The 21,419-nt window shown below is 48.0% G+C and overlaps 1 pseudogene; it reads left to right on the forward strand.

Annotated features, from left to right (window-relative positions):
* Nucleotides 1–7,686: 7,686 nt before the first annotated feature.
* LOC137324922 (kinectin-like) lies at nucleotides 7,687–15,847 on the forward strand (annotated as a pseudogene).
* Nucleotides 15,848–21,419: the final 5,572 nt, after the last annotated feature.

The following is a 21,419-nucleotide window of genomic DNA, read 5'->3' on the forward strand; positions in this document are numbered from 1 at the left end:
AGCCTCCTCCCGATATCCCCACCATCACGGAAGCCAGTCTTCGGCCAATTCGATTCACTCCACGTGATATCAAGAAACGGCTGAGTGCACTGGATACAGCAAAGGCTATGGGCCCCGACAACATCCCTGCTGTAGTGCTGAAGACTTGTGCTCCAGAACCAGCTGCGCCTCTAGCCAAGCTGTTCCAGTACAGCTACAACACTGGCATCCACCCGACAATGTGGAAAATTGCCCAGGTATGTCCTGTCCACAAAAAGCAGGACAAATCCAATCCGGCCAATTACCGCCCCATCAGTCTACTCTCAATCATCAGCAAAGTGATGGAAGGTGTCGTCGACAGTGCTATCAAGCGGCACTTACTCACCAATAACCTGCTCACCGATGCTCAGTTTGGGTTCCGCCAGGACCACTCGGCTCCAGACCTCATTACAGCCTTGGTCCAAACATGGACAAAAGAGCTGAATTCCAGAGGTGAGGTGAGAGTGACTGCCCTTGACATCAAGGCAGCATTTGACCGAGTGTGGCACCAAGGAGTCCTAGTAAAATTGTAATCAATGGGAATCAGGGGGAAAACTCTCCAGTGGCTGGAGTCATACCTAGCACAAAGGAAGATGGTAGTGGTTGTTGGAGGCCAATCATCTCAGCCCCAGGGCATTGCTGCAGGAGTTCCTCATGGCAGTGTCCTAGGCCCAACCATCTTCAGCTGCTTCATCAATGACCTTCCCTCCATCATAAGGTCAGAAATGGGGATGTTCGCTGATGACTGCACAGTGTTCAGTTCCATTCGCAACCCCTCAGATAATGAAGCAGTCCGAGCCTGCATGCAGCAAGACCTGGACAACATCCAGGCTTGGGCTGATAAGTGGCAAGTAACATTCGCGCCAGATAAGTGCCAGGCAATGACCATCTCCAACAAGAGAGAGTCTAACCACCTCCCCTTGACATTCAACGGCATTACCATCGCCGAATCCCCCACCATCAACATCCTGGGGGTCACCATTGACCAGAAACTTAACTGGACCAGCCATATAAATACTGTGGCTACGAGAGCAGGTCAGAGGCTGGGTATTCTGCGGCGAGTGACTCACCTCCTGACTCCCCAAAGCCTTTCCACCATCTACAAGGCACAAGTCAGGAGTGTGATGGAATACTCTCCACTTGCCTTGATGAGTGCAGCTCCAACAACACTCAAGAAGCTCGACACCATCCAAGATAAAGCAGCCCGCTTGATTGGCACCCCATCCACCACCCTAAACATTCACTCCCTTCACCACCGGCGCACTGTGGCTGCAGTGTGCACCATCCACAGGATGCACTGCAGCAACTCGCCAAGGCTTCTTCGACAGCACCTCCCAAACCCGCGACCTCTACCACCTAGAAGGACAAGGGCAGCAGGCGCATGGGAACACCACCACCTGCACGTTCCCCTCCAAGTCACACACCATCCCGACTTGGAAATATATCGCCGTTCCTTCATTGTCGCTGGGTCAAAATCCAGGAACTCCGTTCCTAACTGCACTGTGGGAGAACCGTCACCACACGGACTGCAGCGGTTCAAGAAGGCGGCTCACCACCACCTTCTCGAGGGCAATTAGGGATGGGCAATTAATGCCGGCCTTGCCAGCGACGCCCACATCCCATGAATGAATTTAAAAAAAAATGCTCTCGAGGCAGTAGGGGACGAGGTCAATGCCAGGCGCATAGCACCACGAACGGAATGCAGTGCAGGAAGAAGTTCAATGCTTTGACACGAGTGGTCAAAGTAAGTGAGGTCAACTGTCAAGTGGCATCTCCTACCAACTGCACCACTAGCCGCATCCACTGCTCCACACACTACATCCCCCCATCACCCATCTATCAACAAACTCTGTTAATCAGTACTCAACTTTTCCAATCAGATGCTTCCTCTCACCCTCACACATCTGTTGCAAGCCGCACACCCACAATTCACAGGTCACCTACACTTGCAACTATTCAACCATGATAGGCACATCACCCAAACATCTCTTAGGACACTCACTGACACACTTCCCGTTTTCTTGCAGGAGAAGTTGGCGCATAACAGGATGCAGCAAATGGCAGTGGCTCCCTGGAACATGAACCTGCTGTCCTCTCTCAGGATGATGTGGAGATGCCGGTGATGGACTGGGGTTAACAATTGTAAACAATTTTACAACACCAAGTTATAGTCCAACGATTTTATTTTTAATCCCACAAGCTCTCTCAGGATGACAGCATTCCTCTCCCACCCCTGCCACTCCGCCAATGCCCTTGCTGTTGTGTTCCAGCTAGCCAGCCCACTCCCTGTAGAGTGTTGAAACTTTATTATAGGAAGATAGGAACAGGAGTAGGTCATTTAGCCCCTCGAGCCTGTTCTGCCATTCAATGAGATCATGGCTGATCTGTGACCTAACTCCATATACCCACCTTAGCCCCATGATCCCTTAATACCCTTGGTTATCAAAAATCTATCAATCTCAGATTTAAAATTCACAATTGAGCTAGCATCAACTGCCGTTTGCGGAAGAGAGTTCCAATCTTCTACCACCCTTTGCGTGTAAAAGCATTTCCTAACTTCACTCCTGCAAGTCCTGGCTCTATTTTTTGGACTATGTCCCCTAGTCCTAGTATTCAATAATAGAAGACCTCCAAAAGCAGTTACAAATGCATCGGCAGCCAAAAGCAATAATCCAGCCACGAACCTGTAAATCCTGCCTGATCCCTTTAAATAGCGCTGGTGGGGGGTCCTCCATGCTGTTTACGACCTGTTCAGCTGTGCGAGCTTAAGACAGTGCGATGGCTGGAGCGTTGAGTTCCAAAATCACATCTGCCCCTTTAAATCAGTGTTGCACACTGATCTACGGCATATTCTCCCTACTTTACATGGTGCTGGCGTTCGTTATCTGCGCGAGCGCAAAGGCCTTTACCAAGATGGCGTCCGGCATTCGACACACTAGAAGTGTGTCCGCGCATTCCGGATGCCATTTTGGGTCTTTAGGAGGCCGCATCGTGCCCGTTTTGTACGTGGCCCAATTTATAGCCTTATCATCTGTTTAGGAAACTGCATAATTGGGCACATGAAGCATGTTTTGTATTATCTGTGCATGAGTGAACAGATGCAACAATTTTGGGGGAATATTTTACTCCCTCTTAAAGAACTGTACCACAGTTCATTGATGTAATTCTTTCTGGATAAATTTGCCCAAGCAGCGGAGAAATCTTTTCCCTTCCCTTTTAGCCTCACTGGTGTTACCCCTCTAAGTTCAGATTTGGTGCTCATGGCTCCATTGTCGAATCACACACTAATGTATCTACCCCCACTGCAGACAAAATTTGGTAGACAACTGCAGAAATGTGCTGGAAGAAATCTTGGAAATATAAGTTGTATTTTGTTGTTCTGTTTCCACCAAATGGACACTGTTCAGGAAACAATGAGTCCTTAACTTGAGCCTTAATATGAGGTTCTACTCCTACCTGTCCCAACATATCTCCAGCAATGGTTTCTTCAGCTCCAGCACAGTTCCTTCCGGAGTTCTCGAAGAATCCATCCTTAGTCCCCTCCTCTGCCTTATCTATATCCTGCTCCCAGGCAGCATCATCCGCAGATACAAGGTTAGTTTCCGCAAGTGTGCTGATGACACCCAGCTCTACATATCTACTGCTTCCCTTGACTTCAAGACTATCTCTGTGTTGGCAGATTGCCTGCCTAACATAATTTTCTTACAATTAAACATAGGGACAATCAAAGCCATTGTTTTTGGCCCCTGCTGCAAGCACCTTGATCTTCTGTTTAACCGAAGGCTGAACCTCAAACCCTGTACCAACAACATCAGAAACTTGCATTTATATAGGGCCTTTAATGTAGTAAAATGTCCCAAGGCACTTCATGGGAGTGTAATCAAACAAAATTTGACACCAAGCGACATAAGGAGATATTAGGACAGGTGACCAAAAGCTTGGTCAAAGAGGTAGGTTTTAAGGAGCGTCTTAAAGGAGGAGAGAGAGAGGTGGAGAGTCGGAGAGGTTTAGGGAGCGAATTCCAGAGCTTAGGGCCTAGGCAGCTAAAGGCACGGCCGCCAATGGTGGAATGATTAAAATCGGGGATGCGCAAGAGGCCAGAATTGGAGGAGCGTGGAGATTTCCTATCCATTGCCAAGGCTACTTACTTCCACCTCTGTAACATTACTTGCTCTCGCTGCTATTTTAATCCTGCTTCTAGACTTGACTTCTCTAGTTCTCTCTTTACCGACCTCTCAACCTCCACCCTCCATGAACACTAAATCATCCAAAACTCTGTTGATTGCATCTTATTGCACACTAAGGATGCTTGCCCATCACCACCAACCTTACTGGCCTATGTTGGCTCCCCACCCCCGAATGAATTGAATTTAAAATTCTCATCCCAGTCTGCAAATCCCTCCTTCCTACTTCTGCAAGCTGCTGTCCCCAATCACTTTCTCTGGACCAGTGACTGTAACATCCTGTCGTTCCCTCTCTCTGTTCCGCCATTGGTTGCAATGCAGGCAGAACGCAACATTCGTGGGGCCTGATGATTTCAATGGTAGCTGTGTGCAGCCAGTTTATTGGCTGCAGGGGGTCCCGATACTGGGAGTGTCTAGCGCTACTTAAAGGCAGCCTACACCTCTTAAAGGGGAGGTGCACAGTGGCTAAAGGAAGTGGTGTGAGAAGTGATTCCTGGGCTGTGATACTTGGAAGAATCTGTACCTGTGAGACAGCATGCACCAAGTTTCTCTGATGATGCACTGGTACAAGAGGTGGACAGGAGGGGTATCCTATATCCCCGGGGTGGGGGGGGGGCGGCAAGAGGCCCTCCAGACATAGGCTCAAGATGCAGTGGGAGGAAGTAGTGGACGAGGTCAATGCCAGGAGCATAGCGTCATGAACATGGATGCAGTGCAGGAAGAAGTTCAATGATTTGACACGAGTTGTCAAGGTGAGTGAGTTCAAGTTTCAAGCTGCAGATCCTACCAACTGCACCATTAGCCTCATCCACTGCTCAATGCACTACACCCCCCATCACCCACCTACCAATAATCTCTTTCAAATCAATACTCAACTCTTCAAATTAGATGCTTCAACTCATCCTCACACATTACCACTGTTGCAAGCCACACACCCACAACTCACAGGTTGCACACACTGGTAGCTATTCAACCATGACAGCCACATCACCCAAACATCTTGCAGGATACTTACTGGCACACTTCCCTCTTTCTTGCAGGAGAAGGCGGTACATAACAGGAGGCAGCAAGAAAGAACAGAAGGAGGACAGGCACATCTACATGTCCTAACTCCCATGGAGGACACAGTGTTGGCCATCATGGGAAGTGCCATCGCTGAGGCCGTGGCCACTGACAGCGCTGGAGGGATCAATGATGAGGGTCTCTGCATACCTAATCCTCCTAGTCACTTCCCACTTCCTCCTCATCCCACAATCTTTTCCGGCTCGCGTGCTGCAGATGGTGTAAGTATGCACATCTTACTTTCTCCTCTCCTCTCACCACAACTCAACCCGTGTCCCTTTGTCATTTCAGATACCCAAGAACTGGAACCCTCCCAGTCAGAGGAGGCAGAGGAAGATGACAGTGATGATGAAGTGACACCGTCACTCGATCTTACAATCACACCCACCAGCTCAGAGACTGACACTGTGCGTACTTTAGAGGCTAGGATAGAGGAGGGATCTGCAAGTGGTGAGACATTGAGCACAAATGTGTAGGAGCTGGGGCAGAGGGAAAGGATACCGCAGGTGCCAACACACCAGAGGACGAGGTCGCTCAATGGTTCTGCTGCAGAGGAGTCAGATGATGACTTCAATGGGTCAGGCTACAGAAGAAGGCTGATGGACATACACAACCAAATGTTTGGGGCACTGGAAAGCCTGTCAGAAAGCCTGCTCACAATGTCAAGGAGCATGGAGGAGTCCTGCTCCAACTTGGCACAGGGCTTTGCGCAGAGCTTGGAGCCCATCCTTTCCCACCTGGAACAAGTGGTCACCTCCATCAGCTCACCTGTGGAGCCCACCATGATGCAGCGTCTGATGACTGATGTCACAGCTTCCATTGCAGCACAACATCTGCCATCAAAGGTCTGACTGCTGCCTTGGGAGCTCAGACTGCTGCTCTCAAGGCTATGGGGATCACTGTTGAAAGGGGCTTCCAGGGCATGTCAGCAGTCCAGCAATCTGTTCTCCAACAGATCACCAGGATTACTGAGGCGCCGTCCCAGGAGAGTGGCCGTGGTGCCATGGAAGACGATCCTGCTGTCCTCTCTCAGGATGACAGCATTCCTGCTCCCACCCTGCTGCTCTGCCAGTGTGCTTGCTGATGGCTGTCAGCCAGGCCGCCCAGACTGCGATGGTACAGTCTGAAGCCAGGCCCCCTCGGCCCAGAGCTGCTCGAGGTCATCCTCCAAGGCCATCTGCACTCTCCACAATTGAAGGTCAGCAGCCTTCCATCACCCATGCTCCAGCCACTGGGGATGCACCTCGTAGGAGCACTAGGAAAGGTAAAGGCACACGAACGACAGGCACTAAGGGAATGCACAAGGGTGAATAGTCTCATTTTGTTTGCATCATTTCATGTGTTAATTTGTAAATGTGGATTTGAATTTGTATTTGGTGGTGGGTTTTATTTCTGCGATGAGCTGAGGGAGGAAGCAATGTGTAATCATAAGGAGGATGATTTGATGGTCATGATAGAGAGAAATGGTAAGGAGTGTGGGACTGTTGGTGAATGGGGAGGTGTTGTTGAGGTTACTGATATTGCTCATTAATAATCTGATCACACAGAACCCTGGCAGACAGGGCCTGTCTACCTTGTAACCTCCCTGCCTCTTCCTCCCCTTCCTACTCCTCCTCCTCTTCCTGTTCGACCTCTTCTTCTGTCACTTGCTCAGGGTCTTGCTGTATAGGCGGTGGCAGGGGCTGTTCCCTCATAATGGTGAGGTTGTGCAGCATGCAGCATACAACGACATATCTCGATACCCACTCAGCTGAGTACTGCAGGGCTCTTCCAGAGTGGTCCAGGCAGCGGAAGCGTTGCTTGAGGACGCCTATGGTCTGCTCGATGATGTTCCGTGTGGCACCATGGCTCTCGTTTTATTCCTGATGTCCATGTGTGCGTGGGTGCCTGACCGGGGTCATGAGCCATTTCATGAAGGGATAACCCTTCTCGCCCAGTAGCCAGCCTTTGACTTGCCGTGCTGGTTGAAATATAGGTGGCACGGAGGACTGCCACAGGATGCAGGAATCATGACTGCTGCCACGATAGCGGGCATTGACCTGCATGATGCGCTGCGTGTGGTCGCACACCAGCTGCACATTGAGGGAGTGGAATCCCTTTCTGTTTATCAATATGGCTGAGTTCAGATGCGGAGCACGCATGACAATATGTGTGCAGTCAATGGCACCCTGCACCATGGGGAACCCTGTGCTCACTCCTGCTGCTTGCCTCTGGCAATAGGGAATGAGATGAATCTGTTACTTAATGCATACAAAGCCTCCGTGACCTCCCTAATACAGCAGTGCACTGCAAACTGTGAGATGTTGGTTATATCGACAACAGCAGCCTGAAAGGAGCCAGAGCCGTAAAAATTAAACGTTATGGTTACCTTGACAACCACAGGCAATGCTGTCCTTACCCTGCTTTGAGGCTGCAGTTGTGGATGCAGCAGTCGACAAATTTCAGTCACGACCTTTTTAGTGAACCGCAGACGCCTGATACACTGGTCGTTGCTGAAGTTGAGGTAAGAGAATTGGTCCCTGAAAACCCTCCGCAGATTTGGCCTCCTGCTGAGTGCCCTGCTCCTCCTCCTCCTCCACCTCCTCCCTCCTCCAGCAGCCTGTCCTACTCTGCGTGGCCTCTCTTCATTCTCCCAGTCATGTTCAATTCCCAGAGGAAGCCCAAACAGGCCACTCATGTCTGGAAGCAACTTTTTTCAGCACTATATTGCAAATGTCACTAAAAGTACTGCAAGACCAGCCAGACCACTCTCGATAGAATATTGAAACTTTATCCAAGTATAAGAAACGTCCAAAAACATGTACAATTGCACCAGCAATGAGAATCAATAATCCGGAAAAAACTATGTAAGTACTTCATGATCCCTTTAAATAGTGCTGGTGGGGGGTCCTTCATTTGGTTTAAGTCTTGTCCAGCTGTGCGAGGTTAAGACAGTGTGTTGGCTGGAGTGAGGAGATCCAAAATATCACCAGCTGCTTCAAATCATGTTGCACATTGACTCATGTCATAATCTCCCTACTCTATATGCTGCCGGCGGTCGTTAGGTGCACGCGCACAAACCCCTTTACCAAGATGGAGTCCTGCGCATTTGGCGTCGGAAGTGTGCACGTACATGTCGGGCGCCATTTTTGGGACTTGGGTGTCTGCGTAGCGCCTACAAAACGGGCGGTAATTGGCCCAACTTTGCCCCTGTTCTCTCAACCAACCTTTCAGTCAGCTCTCCTAACCTTCCTGTAAAGGGTTGGCGTTAGCTTCCTTGGAGCTTTTTGGGGCATTTTTCGACACTAAAGGCATTATATAAATACAAGCTGCTGTTTTTGGAGCAGAATGGGCAATCCTGTCAGCTAGCGTGTAAGAAGAGGGGAAACAGGACAATGATATCCCTGTGGAGAGGAAAATACATCATTTTTGGTTTTATTAAATAGAATAACTTGTTGGTTTTGCCCATCCAATTCCACACATTTTCATGAGTTTTAACAAATGGTATTAATTGTTTTAATTATTTTGTTTGTTGCCTTATGTTGTATTAAGTTTTTCAGAAAAGAGTGGACGCGATAAAATGAAATGAAAGTGAGGTATGAGACATGGATTAGTGGAAGAAACAGTGATAGGGTGGAACAACCACCTCACTAAAGACAAACCAAGACATGTCCTTGCAGGTTCTGACAAAAGATCTTCGATCTGAAATGTTAACTCTGTTTCTTTCTCCACAGATGCTTGCCTGACTTGCTGAGCTTCTCCAGCATTTTCTGTTTTTATTGCAGATTTCCAGCATCCACAGTATTTTGCTTTTGATGTCTTTGCTGGCAATTGACTTCCTATTGTACAGATGCAAATTGGGTATTACTTAAAGCCAGGGAAAAATATACAGAAGATAATTAGCTTTGAATTGGTGAACGACAAACGGACACAGCCAGTCTAGGAAACAAAGATCAGTCAAATACAGGGAAGTCACATGTCCACTCTAAACAATTGTAAACAATTTTACAACACCAAGTTATAGTCCAACAATTTTATTTGAAATTCACAAGCTTTCGGAGGCTTCCTCCTTCCTCAGGTGAATGTTGTGGAGGCATCTCCACTCTAAACAAGATGTGGAGATGCCGGTGATGGACTGGGGTTGACAATTGTAAACAATTTTACAACACCAAGTTATAGTCCAGCAATTTTATTTTAAATTCACAAGCTTTCGGAGATTTCCTCCTTCCTCAGGCAAATGTTTCAAGAGCTCCTTGAAGCCTACGCATTTATACATATAGAACAATACATGGTGTTTACAGACTGCCCCTGCAACTGCCCGTTGCCAAGGCAATCACCGTGTTCAGACAGAGAGGTGTCACCTGCAGAACCCCCGAATACACATTCAACAAAAAACAAACAGGGAAAAAAAACAGAGAAAAAAAACAGAGAGAGGCAGAAACATCCGGAAGGCAGAGAGAGCCAGCAAATGACCCATTATATTAAAAACAGATAACATTTGTTCGCTGGTGGGGTAACGTGTAGCGTGACATGAACCCAAGATCCCGGTTGAGGCCGTCCTCATGGGTGCGGAACTTGGCTATCAATTTCTGCTCGACGATTTTGCGTTGTCGTGTGTCTCGAAGGCCGCCTTGGAGTACGCTTACCCGAAGGTCGGTGGATGAATGTCCATGACTGCTGAAGTGTTCCCCGACTGGGAGGGAACCCTCCTGTTTGGCGATTGTTGCGCGGTGTCCGTTCATCCGTTGTCGCAGCGTCTGCATGGTCTCGCCAATGTACCATGCTCTGGGGCATCCTTTCCTGCAACGTATGAGGTAGACAACGTTGGCCGAGTCACAGGAGTATGAACCATGCACCTGGTGGGTGGTGTCCTCTCGTGTGATGGTGGTATCTGTGTCGATGATCTGGCATGTCTTGCAGAGGTTACCGTGGCAGGGTTGTGTGGCGTCGTGGACGCTGTTCTCTTGAAAGCTAGGTAGTTTGCTGCGAACGATGGTCTGTTTGAGGTTGGGTGGCTGTTTAAAGGCGAGTAGTGGAGGTGTGGGGATGGCCATAGCGAGGTGTTTGTCCTCATTGATGACATGTTGAAGGCTGCGGAGAACATGGCGTAGTTTCTCCGCTCCGGGGAAGTACTGGACGACAAAGGGTACTCTGTTGGTTGCGTCCCGTGTTAGTCTCCTGAGGAGGTCTATGCGATTTTTTGCTGTGGCCCGTCGGAACTGTCGATCGATGAGTCGAGCGTCATATCCCGTTCTTAAACTAATCCCACTCTAAACAAGACACAGTGCGAGGTCAAGCTTTTGATGGGAGAAAACTCACACCTAATTGAGGTGAACAAAGACACAAAATCTTTGTAAGGAAATGGCTGTTTCAAATCCAGTTGATTTTAAATGGTGTTTGATTGGCAGACAGAGACGAATCAATCTATGTGTATTAAATAAGTTTCAGTAGGCATTCACCTGAGGAAGGAGGAAGCCTCCGAAAGCTTGTGAATTTTAAAATAAAATTGTTGGACTATAACTTGGTGTTGTAAAATTGTTTACACTCTAAACAAGACACAGTGCAAGGTCAAGCTTTGATGGGAGAAAACTCACACCTAATTGAGGTGAACAAAGACACAAAATCTTTGTAAGGAAATGGCTGTTTCAAAGCCAGTTGGTTTCAAGTGGTGTTTGATGACAGACAGAGACGAATCAGTATTAAATAAGTTTCGGTAGGCATGTCCAGAGTATTAGGAAAAGGTAGCATAAAGATTGGATGAGTGCAGCTCCAACAACACTCAAGAAGCTCGACACCATCCAAGATAAAGCAGCCCGCTTGATTGGCACCCCATCCACCACACTAAACATTCATTCCCTTCACCACCGGCGCACTGTGGCTGCAGTGTGTACCATCCACAGGATGCACTGCAGCAACTCGCCAAGGCTTCTTCGACAGCACCTCCCAAACCCGCGACCTCTACCACCTAGAAGGACAAGAGCAGCAGGCACATGGGAACAACACCACCTGCACGTTCCCCTCCAAGTCACACACCATCCCGACTTGGAAATATATCGCCGTTCCTTCATTGTCGCTGGGTCAAAATCCTGGAACTCCCTTCCTAACAGCACTGTGGGAGAACCGTCACCACACGGACTGCAGCGGTTCAAGAAGGCGGCTCACCACCACCTTCTCAAGGGCAATTAGGGATGGGCAATAAATGCCGGCCTCGCCAGCGACGCCCACATCCCATGAACGAATTAAAAAAAAAGAGACCATGCTTTGACTGTTAATTGTGTACAATACTGAAGCTGCTGACTCTACCGTACTGTGTCGAGAGGCAGGCTGGAATTAAAGAACGCAGATCTATGTTTGATTGTGTCCTGTTTGTTGAGCTGCTAAACTGTTAAACTGATCTCAATAAAGGATAGACTATCTTTTAATTGGAAGAAGCCTATCGTATTCTGCTTACTACAAGTATTCGTTAACATAGAAGATTACCACATTCGTTAACATTGGTGAACCCAGCCCAGGCCTTTTCTTGTGTGCTTTGCCAGAAAAAACCTGACCCTGGACGGACAGTGAAGACCTACATCACCGTGGACCCGAAGCTAGACGAGCTCTGTGGGATAAACGGCCTACTATACCAACTGTCAACAAACGTGCGATGGCTTCATGAAACCACAGGACTTAGGGAAAAGAACATATTTTACGTGTGAGTAAAACTTAAATAAGAGCATAACAAACATAAAGTTGGAGTGCGTTATAACATGATAGTGGCCAAGAGAGTCCTATACTAGTTATCCAGTCCTCAACCTCTCTAGATACCACGGTAAGGGGAGGTTGTGTGCATGGAAAATTTCAAAGGGAGATTGATCACCTCCAAATAAGTCAAACGGCCTCGTCTTTCTTTTCTGTTTTGTTTCTTTCCTGGTACTTTTCTGTAAATTCGTAATGTCGGTTGTTTGTGTTTTTGGAAATATTAAAACAGCCGATAAAGAGTTGTGGGCTACCCACCCCGATAAAAAGGACAGGGAGGTAATGTGCAAATTAAGGGAGGAAAATAGAGCGAGGAAATGTGAGCAGGAATATGGGCCGCCCCGAACACGGGGAGGGGTGGAGTCCAGTTCAGATTCCAGTGGGGAGGACCCCATCCCTCGAACACTGGGAAGATGCGGAGTCCAGTTCAAATTCCAGTGGGGAGGACCCCATCCCTCGAACACTGGGAAGGAGCGGAATCCAGTTCAGATTCCAGTGGGGAGGACCCCATCCCTCGAACACTGGGAAGGAGCGGAATCCAGTTCAGATTCCAGTGGGGAGGACCCCATCCCTCGAACACTGGGAAGGAGCGGAATCCAGTTCAGATTCCAGTGGGGAGGACCCCATCCAGAGGTGGGAGGAAGGGAATCAAAGGGAGACCATCAGACAAGAATGGGAGGAGGAGAGTGGTAGCAGTCAAGGTGCAAGTTCTCCGTCGTGTAGTAGCGCTAGTAGTACTGCCGCAAGTAATGTAAATCATGTGTCTGGCCGTACCCGGCCTCAAAACAGCAGGGGTGTGGGGATGGCTCCTATTGTAACTAAGCGAGTCGGAGTTAGAGGGGTCATGGATCCGTCCACAGGACGATTGATATATCATTATGAGGATCAGCAGGTCGATAAGGACCTGACTCTTACTGAGCTATGTGCACCTTAGTGGGACGCAAGTACCAAGTACAAGGGCATAGGAGATCCGACCCAGATGCTTAATAAGGTACGGGCACTGCAGCTTGACTAATAAGGATGCATGCCGATTGATTCAGGCCTTACCTCCAAGTGTGGCCTTACCGGATCGATTAGCAGTCAGTCCACATTGACCAGATCATGACATACGAATGCAATCAGTCTGTAAAGCTGTGGTCTATCATGTGGTGGCCGACATGGGGAAAATAATAGATCATAAGCCAAAAGACGAGCACTCCATTCGTTACCTCAGGTCTTTCTTGGAGGTGTATAATCGTAATAGGAGAGACACCCCACGTTCTGGGGTCTGGTTTATTAATACGTATAAGCAAAAGGTTGGTGATGCCTGTAGCCATTCGCTTCGACAATATGCAATAGACTTGACAGCCACCCATCCTCGGCCGACATACACCAAGACATTCAAGCCTCCCTCGTGGCCTGGTTTGAGGCCAAGCAGGACCTCCCGCCACCAAAATGAGATGCCACAAAAAAGGTAGCCCCAATTGTTACCAACGAAGGAGCAAGCCAAAGGGATTGCTGCGATTGTGGTAAACCCAGGCATTTTTTTTTATTATTCGTTCATGGGATGTGGGCGTCGCTGGCGAGGCCGGCATTTATTGCCCATCCCTAATTGCCCTTGAGAAGGTGGTGGTGAGCCGCCTTCTTGAACCGCTGCAGTCCGTGAGGTGAAGGTTCACCCACAGCGCTGTTAGGGAGGGAGTTCCAAGATTTTGACCCAGTGACGATGAAGGAACGGCAATATATTTCCAAGTCGGGATGGTGTGTGACTTGGAGGGGAACGTGCAGGTGGTGTTGTTCCCATGTGCCTGCTGCTCTTGTCCTTCTAGGTGGTAGAGGTCGCGGGTTTGGGAGGTGCTGTCGAAGAATCCTTGGCGAGTTGCTGCAGTGCATCCTATGGATGGTACACATTGCAGCCACAGTGCGCCAGTGGTGAAGGGAGTGAATGTTTAGGGTAGTGGATGGGGTGCTCTGCAGAATGAGCTACAGGTCAGTTACCAGAATCATATGAATGAAACCCAGATGCAGTTTTGCCAGCTTCAAGATCAAATAGAAGTATTGAAGGATCCTGAGAGATGCTGTGAGCCACAGCCTCACCCAAATAGAGAGCAAACAGTCAACCGAACTGAACAAACTGGAACCAGACTACGCCAGATTAATGAATGAACTTACAAAGGAAACTAAACCACTTTTAGCAGGAAGAGGCACGGAAAAAGTACCTGGAGGTTTCCTATGAACAGACCGTTCAACACTTCAAGTCTCAGCTGCAGGAGGAAATTGAGAGGAGGCAAGAGGATTTGCAGGAAATATCTCAGGAACCTAACTACAGAGCATGAGAAAAGAAGTTCAGGCTGCAATACAAGAGTAAACAAGTAAATTTCTGGTTACCGAAAACAAAATTGGCAATAAAAACAAAGAGGTGCAGAGCAAACTCACTGATACCATGGTATACAAACAGCAACTGGAGCAAAAGATTGTGCAGCTGGTAACTGCAGAACAAAAGCGAGCGACTACAGATGATGCTCTGAAGATGCAAGTATAGGATCTTTTGGAACAAAACGAAACCACAAGTGCACAGATACAAAATCTTCATGCCCAACTGGCCTCACAGGTTTCTGCAGCATGTGTAATGGATGAGTTGCAGAAAATGATCGCAGAGAAAGAGAGACAAATAAATTTGATGGAGGAATCTTTAGAAGACAAGCATCTTCATGTAACAAGCAAAGAACAGGATATACAAAGTCTGCAGAGAGAGAAAAAGACTTTAACAGCTGAAGTGCAAAAGTTGCAGGTTCAGACCTCCTGAGCAGGCTTCAGCTTTACGTTTGATGGAACAGATGCAAAAAGGTCTTCAAGAACGAGATGTAAATAAAAATCGTTGAAGAGCTGTTAGAAACTGGACTTACTCAAATGGCAAACAAAGGGGAAGAAATTGAGGACTTGAGTGATGAAAATAGAACTTTAAAACGAAAGATTCAAGAGCTTGAAATGAAAAAGGCTGAGCAGGATTCTTCTGCGTCCATGGTAGCAGAACTTCAGAAAACCATTCTTGAGAAGAATGAAAAGATTGACTCCATTGAAGGTCGGGTTGGAGTCAGAGTTCTATAAGGTTACAAACAATGAGAAAACAATTCAGGCTTTGCGGGAGGAAAATGAGATGCTCAGAGAGGAAGGACAAAGGGCCCAAGAGGTTTCCACAACATCAAAACTGGAAGATCTCAAGAAAATAATTAGAATGCAATTATATTGAAGAAGTGAACTCTTTGAATACTGCGTTGGCAGACAGTACAGAAGCAGCTGCAGGCAAGATGACTAGAATTCAGGATGTTCTGCAGGAAAATGAAGCATTGAAATTGCAGATTCACCAATTACATTAACAAATCGCTAAGCAAGCTGCTTCGGTATCCGGGGAGGCAGAACTTCAGGAAATTCTTGTTGAGAAGGATAGAAAGATCACGAAAGCTGAAGACCAGTTGGAAAAGGAGTTGCTTAAATTAGAAACCAATTGAGCAAAGAATTCAGGAGTTGCAAGAAGACCATGAAATGCTCAAGAAGCAAGTCGAAAATGTCCAGCTTAAAAAAGCTGAGCAGGTTTCCGCGAGAACAAATGTGAAAGAAGAATTCCAAGTTATACTTGAAACAAAAGAGCAAGAAATGAATAACTTGAAGGCCACATTGACAGACAGTAGTGAATCAGTTGCTAGCTAGGTGACGACATTGCAGGGTCTTCAGCACCAAAACACAGAAGCTGAAAATCTTAGAAGACAGAACAATCATCTTGTATCCGAGTTGGGAAAGGTGGAGTCAGAGAAAGCCACTCGTGTAACTGAAGTCAGAGAACTTAAAACTGAAGACTGAACAGAACGAGGCCCAGGAAGCGGCTTCCAATCTAAACGAGGCTCAAGAATCTTTGAACATTATTCAGGAAGAAATAGCAAGAATCGCAATGTTGTAGAAAGTAGCAAAGTTCCAGAAGTGAAGATATCAAGAAGAAAATATCAGTGGATCTCGATCAGGATATAAACAGCTACTAAAACCCCTGATTCATCAGCTCTCAAAAGGCAAAAATATTGTAGGCAGCTTGCCAATCTATACATTCCTAAACGCAAATACGTTGTGTTTAAAATTTTTTTTGCTAATTACCAATGCTGACTACCAGCAAATAATATAATTTGGGCACAACCAGGAGTTAAAAAAAGGGTCAACAGTTCAAATTGATGCTGCTTTGACATTTGACTGTTTTTTTAAGGTAGAACAAAGGGTCTGCTACTCTGTACGGGATCAAGTTATGCTGAAAATTTCTTTTAAAAGGAGGCGGCTGGGAAGCTAATTGGGAAGGTCCATATGAGGTTATGGATAAAGTGGGAGAAACCAATTTGAAATTGGCGGTGCAAAAACGAGGAAGGAAAATACTGTACAGCTGGTATCACGGAGACCAGTGCAAGTCCTACAAAAAGGGCAGGGTTGCTGCTTAAGGACAGATATAATATTTGGTCTTTCTTTGTTACATGTACACCATAGAGGCGGTTGCCATCCTCATCTTGGCAACGCAACATGGACCGTAATGAGGAAGGAATAGGCTGTCGGACAACAGCAAAAGTGCGGCATCAGTGCAACATCTCAGAATTCCGATTGAGGAAAAAGATGAGACTGAAGAGAATATGATACAGAGACGACCTACCCGGGAATAGAGAGTAAAAATGGACTGGAAGTCATTAAGTCAGATACTATATTGTATAATGATGAATTATAGTCTTGATCTTTACATTTACCCAATGGTTTTGTTTTACCATTGGATGCTGTCTGTAGTGGTTAAACAGTCTTTAAAAAGGAACAACTGCTCTCAAAGGCAATTGTTAATGAAGGTTTTCTGTTTACTTAAATCCGATTCAAAAAGGGGTTAAATGGTATTAGTAAACAATTGGATCCCAAATGTTGTTAAACTAAATCTGGAAATTAGATGGGAATATGGTTTGTTGTAAGGTGCGAAGACTCTGATTGGTGTGTTATGCCGGGAAGAGACGAGCGAAATTACATTATTTCAAGGATGATTCCTGTAACAGTGGCAATGCTGCCACTATCTGATGATGAAAGACTGATGGAAATATTTAAAGTGCACTTGATAGATTTTTTGGAAGGGGACATACAATGTTTGTGAACTAAACAAGGACCATGGTTAGTGGGAATGAGGGAGTCCGGAGAGCCCCAGATACCTTTTGCTGTTCAAGGAATGGCTATTCGGCTGTGATGTGCTGTAGATCTCATCACCAGCAGGTGGCTGCACCCTGGATGAAGAATCCCTTAACTGCTCTCTACAGGTCGATCGATGAAACTCAAAGAACGGTCATGGTATATTCGAAGAGGGGAACATATTGCATGACACCATATATCTGGTTTGTCAATCAACATGACATTTTGCCTCACACTAACTGGAGATGACCAAAATTGGGGATAGATTATCGGTGCCTGTTGAGCCCCACAATGTTACAAAAACAAACCTTCAGATAGAAGCTTTATAAGCAGTTGTGGGATTTGCCCACCCAATTCCACAAGTTTTCTTGAGTTTCAAATAATGGTATTAATTGTTTTAATTATTTGTTGCCTTATGTTGTATTAAGTATTTCAGAAAAGAGGACGCAATAAAATGAAAAAAAAGGTGAGGTATGTTGAGACATGGATTAGGGGAAGAAACAGCGATAGGGTGGAACAACCACCGAACTAAAGACAAACCAAGACATGTCCTTGTTAGCAATTGACTTCATACGTACAGATGCAAATTGGATATTACTCAAAGCCAGGGAAAAATATACACAAGATAATTAGCTTTGATTTGGTGAACGACAAATGGAGACAGTCAGTCTAGGAAACAAAGATCAGTCAAATACAGGGAAGTCACATGTCCACTCTAAACAAGATGTGGAGATGCCGGTGATGGACTGCGGTTGACAATTGTAAACAATCTTACAACACCAAGTTATAGTCCAACAATTTTATTTTAAAATTCACAAGCTTAATTTCCCACCTTGTTAACATTCACCTGAGGAAGGAGGAAGCCTCCGAAAGCTTGTGAATTTTAAAATAAAATTGTTGGACTATAACTTGGTGTTGTAAAATTGTTTACACTCTAAACAAGACACAGTGCAAGGTCAAGCTTTGATGGGAGAAAGCTCACACCTAATTGAGGTGAACAAAGACACAAAATCTTTGTAAGGAAATGGCTGTTTCAAAGCCAGTTGGTTTCAAGTGGTGTTTGATGACAGAGACGAATCAGTATTAAATAAGTTTCGGTAGGCATGTCCAGAGTATTAGGAAAAGGTAGCATAAAGAGACCATGCTTTGACTGTTAATTGTGTACAATACTGAAGTTGTTGTCTCTACCGTACTGTGTCGAGAGGCAGGCTGGAATTAAAGAACGCAGATCTATGTTTGATTGTGTCCTGTTTGTTAAACTGCTAAACTGTTAACCAGCTCTCAATAAAGGATAAACTTCTTTTAATTGGAAGAAGCCTACAGTATTCTGCTTACTACAAGAAGATTACCACATTCGTTAACAAGGTGGGAAATTAAACTGTGAGGAGGACACAAAGGGCCCGATTTTAGCACCCGCTCTCGGGTGCGTTCTCGGCGGGGGGGCCTCGAAAATCGCGAAACGGAGGACCCCGACCGGATCCCGCCCACTTCCGGGTTCCACGCTGACGCGCCGGCGTGCGAGCGCAGACCCCGCAGGTGGGAATCCCGCAGGCAATTAAAGCCAGCGGGGTTCCACTTGAGAGTATTTATGTAGCTATTTCAGGTCATTAACTGACCTGATTGATATGTTTTTTTAGGAAGTGTGGGATTTTACGTTGAACTGAGACTGTTTCCCATACTGGGGGAAACACTCACTCCAAATGGACGTGTTGCAGCCAGCAGCCTGTGGCAGCTGCCAAGGTGCATTCCACAGGTCGGGGGGGAGAGCCTTCACCAACGCAGGAGGACACTCCGTAACATTGGGCAATGATTGCCCTCCACCACCCTCCTCCAAGCAAGAAGATTCACTGACGTGGAACCGCAACCCCTGTGCGAGGACACACTTTTCTACCGTGCATAACCCCTCAGACCTACACCTGCCAGATGGGGGCTGCGTTGACATCCTCGGAGAACGAACAGCATGACCAGCCTCAGCAGCCTCGCAGTCCACGCCGTCCGCCTCAGAGACGTGGATCCCCACAACACGGTGCTGTGGCACATCCACCTGCACAGCAGGATGGAGGGCAACCGCAGAGAGAGATGCGTCGCAGGAGGCACTACCCTCCGCACAGGGTCTACAGACCGAGGCTCAGCTTCATGGACCTCTCTGAGCAGCAGTGCATACGTAGGCTCAGAGTCACTCGCCAGGTAGTCGCCGACATCTGCAGCCTCCTTAATGACGAGCTGCTCCCGGATGGACCAAGCAGCATCTTCTTACCCGTCGCCGTCAAAGTCACCACTGCGCTCAACTTCTTCGCCTCCGGATCCTTCCAGGGTGCCACGGGGGACATCACCGGGGTCTCTCAGTCGTCTGCACACAAGTGCATAAGGCAGGTCACCGATGGGTTCTTCCGCAGGGCCTTGCACTACATCAGCTTCGCCATGGATGAGCGCAGCCAGATGGAGAGGGCGGTTGGATTCCATGCTGTGGCTGGCTTCCCATGGGTGCAGGGTGTAATCGACTGCACCCACATAGCAATACGGGCACCTCCACATGAGCCAGGGCTGTTCATCAACAGGAAGGGGTATCACTCCATGAATGCCCAGCTCATTTGTGACCACCGCCAGAGATTCCTACACGTGTGCGCCAGATACCCCGGCAGCTGCCACGATGCCTTCATCCTCAGGGAGTCCACCGTCCCGCCCCTCTTCCACACACCCAACACCGGCAACGGCTGGCTCCTCGGCGACAAGGGATATCCCCTGCACACGTGGCTTATGACACCTCTGAGGAACCCCATCACCGAGCCGCAGCGTCGATATAATGACAGCCACATTGCTACCAGGTCTACAATTGAGCAGGCTATAGGGCTGCTCAAGATGCGCTTCAGGTGCCTTGATCGTTCTGGGGGAGCGCTCCAATACACGCCACTCAGAGTGGGACGAATTATAGTTGTCTGCTGTGCCCTGCACAACATGACACAACAGAGAGGGGTGCCACTGGAGGAGGCCCCATGCACACCCGCCACCCACATTGAGGACGACGATGAGGAGGAGGAGGAGGACGAGGAGGAGTACGAGCGAGAGGAGGAGGAACGACCCATGGGCCAAACACCGGCTCACCTGCGTGCTCGTCAGGCCAGGGAGGCACTCATATGCCAACGGTTCTCCTAACATCACACTGTGTGAGGCGTTCACATATCATCACGTGCACAGACGAGGGTCCATACAAGCCCACTCCACAGAAGAGTGGTGCCTGTACTCCTGCACCCACTGTATTATGCCCAATGGGTAGGACCAGGTGTTCGTCGTCATGATGAGGCGCACGGAAGGGACCTATTGCACAAGCCGCTGAAGAATGGACAAGAGGTGGCAGCAGTGGTGAGAACAATGGTGTTTATTGTTTATGTGCATTCAAGGACTGAAAATAAAAAGATAACAATTCATCAGACACCCTGGTGCATTCCCTGTGTGTTCACAAAACCTTGGCTTTACGTTTTCGGGAACCCCTACGTGGTGCTACCCCTGTGGCTCCAGCAGAGGTAGTGGCAGGTTGCTCCTGATCATGCCCTGACCGGGTGGATGCTTTGGGCCGACGCCCTCTGGGTTTCGGTGCCCGTGAGGGCACCTCCACAGACTGCTCCTCCTGCACCTGTGCAGGGGCAGACTCGGCCACCTGGAGAGGATGGACTATTGCAGGCACTGGTTGAGAGGGGGGCAACGGGTGAGACGTGGGGGCACCTTGAGTAGCATCCCCACTTCCATGTCCCCGTTCACCATCTTCCCTCTCATGGCCTAGGCCCACATCACCCCTTCCACCCTGCTGGACGGCAGTTTGGATGACGTGTGTGAGACCTTGCAAGGCCACCTCCAATGTATCTGTCAACCTGTTTATGGCGGCAGAATGTTGCTCACCCTGAATCCGAACAGCCGTTGTCAGGGCCTGCATGGACTCAATGTTGAGCTGTGCGTGACGCTCGAGGGAGGCTAGCCTGTCCTCCACCGCAGACATTCCCGCACCTACCCGCGACACTATCTCAGAGATGCCTTCACGTCCCTGCGAAACTATCTCGGCGATACCCTCCTGCACCTGTGCCACCATTCCCCTCATGCAGGAGTTGGACTCCTCCATCCTCTGCGCGATTGTGGAGAGTGCGCGTGGCACCTCTCCCAGTACCTCGGCAATGTGCTGGTGCCCCTCGACGACTCTCCTTTTGACTGGTGGCCCCCTGGGTTCAGCATCTGGGTCCGGCTGAGCAGAGCCTGGAGAAGAGTGCTCCCACCGACACG

Source organism: Heptranchias perlo, chromosome 9, assembly GCF_035084215.1.
Source record: "Heptranchias perlo isolate sHepPer1 chromosome 9, sHepPer1.hap1, whole genome shotgun sequence".
Taxonomy (NCBI): Eukaryota; Metazoa; Chordata; class Chondrichthyes; order Hexanchiformes; family Hexanchidae; genus Heptranchias; species Heptranchias perlo.